At 41.0% G+C, this 6,436-nt stretch overlaps 1 pseudogene; it reads right to left on the reverse strand.

Annotated features, from left to right (window-relative positions):
- Positions 1-2,879: 2,879 nt before the first annotated feature.
- On the reverse strand, positions 2,880-5,140 carry LOC107669410 (insulinoma-associated protein 1a pseudogene; annotated as a pseudogene).
- Between the last annotated feature and the right edge of the window lie 1,296 nt (positions 5,141-6,436).

The following is a 6,436-nucleotide window of genomic DNA, read 5'->3' on the forward strand; positions in this document are numbered from 1 at the left end:
TTTGATATTACAATTGATTGCTTCTGTTGTTCTCATTTGTAAGTCGCTTTGGATAAACGCGTCTGATAAATGACTAAATAAATAAATTCTTGACTGTTTTTTTGTTTTGATCTCTCCCCTGCGCTTCTGCGTGCATCACTTCTGAGCGGCGCATGCACAAAGCTGACCTCATATGTCATTCCCCCGGAACTGCTTCCGTCTACAACAGTGAGCGCAAGCTAGATTCAAGTGATTATTACATTTTGAATATGGATATTTGACTGAATTCGTCTGAACGAAGAAAGTTATATACACCCTAATTTTCATTTTTGGGTGAACTAACCCTTTAAGGGAACATTCCATTTGATCTTTTTGAAAACATTACAGGAATGTTCTCTGAACATTCCTGAAATTTACAAAACATTGAACTACAACATGTCAGGAAAAAAACGTTTCATGAACGATTTATAAATAATATTTTTGTGCTAATGTTTTGAGAATTATTAAAGACCAGATAACTTTGAATGGACATTCTATTAACGTTACTGCAAGAACATTTGTTCATAACTAGCTGAGTAATTGCTGGTACTTTATTGTTAGCAAAGGAAGTGCTATTAATCTGTCTCATTCTCTCTCCCAGCATGCACCAGCTCCATGGATCAGACCTCAGATGATGGATACCAGCTGAAATGTGTCCAGTTAAATCATTAGGACACACACTACAGGCCAGTCATTCAGAGAGGCAAGTAAAGTCAACATCAAGACTCTCAATGATGCTGACCTAATGCTGATTGATCACACTGCTGATGCCCGTGTGTGTGTGTGATCGGTTTCATCTGTAAATCATATTGGCTTGTTGTTTGCTGTAACTTCAGATGCCATTACCTTGTTTTGTTCTGGTTTGTAAATGTTGGCCTCAGTGTGTGTGTGTGTGTGTGTGTGTGTGTGTGTGAAAAGGCTTTATCTGTTGTTATCTTCGCCGGCCCGCTTTGCAGCTGCTCTCCACCTGTCACTCACACACACACAGGGAGTGGTGCAGATAGTCTGGGGCTGTGCGCATGTATTATTTTACAGTATTTTCTAGTTTGTTCTATGCAGTTTTTTCTTTTTTTAAATATCCATTTCAAGTAACTAACAGCTTTTATACAAGATGGAAATGTGTTCAAATAATGCCTTTTATCATAAATGTCAGGCTGGGTCAGGTTGTCACAAATGTGTATAAATTGTATCCAATTTATTAATTACAATTTCTTTCTGCCAAAACAGTGATTTGATTTTTGTAATGTTTTAAACATTTTAGATTTTTGCTTTATGAATTACGTGTTTTGTGCTTCATTGTTTTACTTTTAGCTGAAATGCCATTAAATAACAAGTAACATTTAAAATACACCCTTTCTTAGCCGTGAGGTGAGGCTGTTTGTGGATGTGTGTGTGTGTGTGTGTGAAGCGCTCATGGCCTTTGGGAGGCAGTCTGCATAACAGCAGTGTGTCTGAGGTGCTGCATTGTGGGATTTGGTGTCTATGGTGAATTCTCTCTTCAGCATGTGAGTCTCAGAGCTGCTGGAGAAAGTCCCCTGCATACCGACACCAAGCAAGACTATTTTCTGTTTTCATGATAGTAATTAGAAAACAAATCAACCAAAATTTCCCCAAATCTTTGGTTAAAATTTGGGACCACCCCTGATCTCTACCAACCCACACGCATTTTTTTAATTAAAGTAAAAATTAGATTTTCTCTGTACTCTTTATATTAACTTTCATTACATTAACATTATTATGTAATGTTATGTAATGTTTAACAGGTAATTAATTCATTCAAATGGTTAGAAATGTATAGATTTTTTTTTTATTAAAAGGCAAACCACACATTTTTAATTAAAACTTTTTAATTCAATTATATTGTTTCCTAAAAAAATATCTAAAGATTTTATTTTAAAATGGAAATGTTATATAAATATAAACATTTCCATTTTGTATGTATATATATATATATATACACACACACACGCACATAAATTGTGTACTGTTTTCAAATTTTTTCACTGTTTTTAATCATATTTTATCTTTTTAACTGTTCATTAAAAAGTATATTTTTAGTATATTATTATTCATTTAGCCTCATAGTCATAAATCGTACAAAATAATTGAAAAATAGTTTTAAAATTCTTTTAAAAAGTTTTTTTATTTAAAATGACTGGAGTTTTAGATGAAGAATGTTCTTATAACTTGCTGTTATAATCTGGTTCACTGCTGTTTTAAAACACTATACTGTGGTCTGTCTTGTGTTGAGAGCTTGTGAAATGACTGTGCATAATGAGTCTGAGTTTGTTGTTGTTCTAGAGGAAGTCTCAGGACGTAATTAGTCACAGACAAACAGACTGTTTTAGGTTGATGTGTTTTATTAAGTGCAGACATATCTTGGTACAGAATCCAGTTGGACACATTTCATTGAAGATGATGAATTTCTCTGTTCACAGTGTCTGGGTTTCCACATGACAACAGATTGCTGGAATGTCACATCACGAGTGGATCCCATTTGACTTTTTGGACTGTTTATTATTATTATTATTAGAAGTATTTTTGGACAAATAGCAGGACTGCAGAAACACACAAGCACTGAACATGTAGAAATAAAAATAAATTAATAAACGATTGTATCTAATGCAAAGTAAATTTCAGACTTTCAGCATTGACAAAGATTGATCTTTAGATCAATAAATGAAACATTTGGCTGTTGAGACAAATTTCAAATAAATCACAAATGAAATAGGCAAACAAATAATTTAAATAAAACATTTGAAATAAATAAATAATAATAATAATAAGATAAATAATCACAAACATATACACACACACAATAATAATAATAATAATAATAACAACAACAACAACAATATAAAAATTATCAGCAACCGCAATCACTCCAACATTTACATGATTAAGGCAGTTTTACAGCATGTCAAGATCTAATTCAAGGCATTTCTGGCTACACTAAAGGGAGAAACCCTTGTCAGTAGGTTGTTTGGAAAGCTACAGTCAAAGTCCACAGATTCACAAGCTCTATTAAAGCTAGAAACGATGGAAACGAATTTACAGCCTGTGAATTCACGGCATGTTCTAGGATTCTTAGGTCTAAAAGCTAAAAGCACTTGTGCGGAGATCCTAGAAAAATAAGCGAACAGTCTAACCTGTTGTAGAGCAACTACCTTAGATTTGAAAATAGTCTCATCTGGTGCTCATCCAGGTCGATTCTGTGGGTTAAGGCAGTGCTTCCCGACCCGGTTTGGAGGTCAAACCCTCCTGCGATATCCGAAATGTGGGTTGGGAAGCACTGGTTTAAGGCACAGCTTTGCTTCAGCAGGCTGGACGCACCGGCATCTGAAGCAGGATAACCTGCCTGTTTTCCGACGGGTGGCGTTTGTTGATGTGTCTCGTAAGTCCCGGTGAGCTGTAGAACATGGCGGGACAGTATTTGCAGGGGTAGATCTGCGCCGAGTGCTGCAGACGGATGTGCCGCTCCTGGCTCATTCTGCTGGGGAAGTTTTCTCCGCACACCGGGCACAGGTGGCTGTGGCACTCGGACGCGCTCAGATTCAGCGGCGCCTGGCTTTGGGATTTATCGCACGCGTTGTGGTGCGCCATCACGTGCTTTTTCAGGTACGCTTGACGTTTGAACTTCTTCCCACAGTGCTGGCAATCATAAAGCCCGTCTTCGGATCCGGATTCGGAGAGTCCAGGACTCGGAGTGTCTCTGTCGCTGGAGGTCTCCTCTTTCTGAGGCGCGGGGGTTTTATTGGTCTCCGGCTTCTGCGGCGCTGTTTTGGGTTTGTGCCACCGCCGGTGCGAGGCCAAGTTCGCCGGGCAGCTAAAGAGCTTGTCGCATTCGGGGCATCTGTACTCGACCCGGACGATCCTTGAGCATTTGTGTTGGGCTAGAGAGAAGGGATCGACGTATGCTTCTCTACACAGCTGACACACGAACTCGCCTAGCGGCTTGTCGCCGCCTGCGCACTGAGATCTGGGTTTTTGCTCCACCGGACCTTCTTTGATCTTTAATCCCAGAACTGGGGAAGTGGTGACTTCGTCCTCAAACTGCAATTTCCGCATAGCTTTGGCTTTCTTGGATGCTTGTTTGCCTTTGCGCTCCGTGTCTGATGCGGGTCGTTTGGTGGTCAATGTGGTGCCGGTTCTGGTGCTGTTGCTGGTGCCGATTTTAAGATCCATGGGAGCGAAGGGCGCGTGATCGGAGCCGTAGGGCGCCGCCGGGAAGGACTCCGCCGAAATGGGCGAGCCGAGATTGAAGCGCCTTTCCAAACACGCCTTCTCGTGCTCTCTGCTCACGGGTCGGGTCGGGCTGTACATGGATCGGTACACAATCTCTGGGTTCCCGAACTGCACCGGCTGCACCGAGTCCGTGCGCGGCGACTCCGGGCGGTGCGCGCTCGCCGCGTCCTGCTGCGCGCCTGGAAACGCGTCCTGCTCATCCTCAGAGCGGACGCGGTACGAAACAGGTGTCGCCTTCTTATTTCTCTTGACTAAAAATCCTCTCGGCATCTTTGCCAGCTAAAAGGCACTTCAGACGGGTTGGAATCAGAGGCACACCTGGTACTATATTTGTTCTCGTGCTCTCTGCTCACGGGTCGGGTCGGGCTGTACATGGATCGGTACACAATCTCTGGGTTCCCGAACTGCACCGGCTGCACCGAGTCCGTGCGCGGCGACTCCGGGCGGTGCGCGCTCGCCGCGTCCTGCTGCGCGCCTGGAAACGCGTCCTGCTCATCCTCAGAGCGGACGCGGTACGAAACAGGTGTCGCCTTCTTATTTCTCTTGACTAAAAATCCTCTCGGCATCTTTGCCAGCTAAAAGGCACTTCAGACGGGTTGGAATCAGAGGCACACCTGGTACTATATTTGGACACGTGCGGTGATCTTTCCATCACGGAGGCATAGCAGCAGTCTTTTTAAGCAGGAATGATGACATTGTTCTCGCCCCTCGCTGCCTCGTCCAATCAGATGGAGCTGGAATCCCTATGGATTTGGAGATGGGAGGGTCTGCAGATTGCTCGGGCAGATGTACCTGAGGTTTATTATATTAGGATGCTTTAGGCACACGCTGGTTCCTCCTCTTTTCACGCTTTGATGCGTCCCGTCAATGCACACGTGCCCTGCCTTTGTCAGCATCCTTTTAGGGGCTCCTTCACTCTTAGAGCATCAGAATTTCAAATTAAAAGGGGGGAAATGGCAACAAAGAAGTTCCGTTGTTAATGCTCACGCGCGCAAAGCGGCGCAGTTTTGTGTAGTGTAAACCAAACGTCCTTAAATCAGTTCGCGCTGCAAAAATGCCTGCAAGTTGCATGCGTAATTTGTCTCGCGACTAATTAAATGTATAAATCAGACGCCCGCGTGCTCCGGACATGTGCGACAGTTGAATGCGGGACTTATTAATCACTCATTGCGCGCATACATAATTCATAAAAGAGGCTCCTCTCGTTTGCATCACAAAAGACACGCTTGAGCGAGCGGCAGGGACAGACGCACATCATCCTTCTGTTCAAACGGACTCATTCCTGTCTGCAAATTCGCCCGTGCCATCAGCATCATCATCAGCAGCAGCAGCATTGTGCTCGTGTATGATGATGTCATTCCAATGCAACGGCCTCGTCATGGCGGAATTTCCCGTAATCTCCCTCGAATCGTTTGGAGAGCGTCACAGAAATGGCATTAATGTAATTGCAGACAAGCATATTTGTTGCACGTGATTTCATAACTCTTGTTGAACATTTTTGTGTATTGCATTCATTTTATTTTATTTACACATACAAGACGCATTTTGGGGGGCCAGATGGGCTACTTGCCTAATTTGAACAACACATTTGTTGCAACTGATGTAAGCTTTTTAAAAATTAGTTTCTTTTGTAATTTTATTACACTTGATGTGCAATTTAGAAGAATGTGTAGTTTTTTTTAGTAGCATTTTTCAAAATGTATTTCCACATTCAATACCCAGCTTTTAGCTTCATGTGCAAGATGGTTTACTTGCCAATCTTTGACAAACATATCTGATATCTGATGTTTAAGCTTTATTTTAATTAAATGTTTTTACTTGATGTGCATTTTAGAAGAATTTTTTATTGCATTAGCATTTTATTTGATTTTTTTTATTACATTTTATAATTTTATTTTATTATTGATGTGAATTTTCAGAAGAATCTATGTCGTTTTTTTTTAATTTAAATTATGATTATGATCAATGTGCATTTTGGTGGAACCTGTGTTTATGTTAAATTTTATTTAATTTCCACATTCAACTTTGAGCTTAATAGGCAAGATGGTTTACTTGCCTAACTTAGACAAAGACATTTGTTGCATTTGAACTCTCACGTGTAAGTTCCTCTTTATTAAATTTCTTTTTATAATTTTATTTAATTTTTAATATCTGATCTGGTCACACTACTATT

Source organism: Sinocyclocheilus anshuiensis, unplaced genomic scaffold (genome assembly GCF_001515605.1).
Source record: "Sinocyclocheilus anshuiensis isolate Anshui unplaced genomic scaffold, SAMN03320099.WGS_v1.1 scaffold96, whole genome shotgun sequence".
NCBI classification, from domain to species: Eukaryota; Metazoa; Chordata; class Actinopteri; order Cypriniformes; family Cyprinidae; genus Sinocyclocheilus; species Sinocyclocheilus anshuiensis.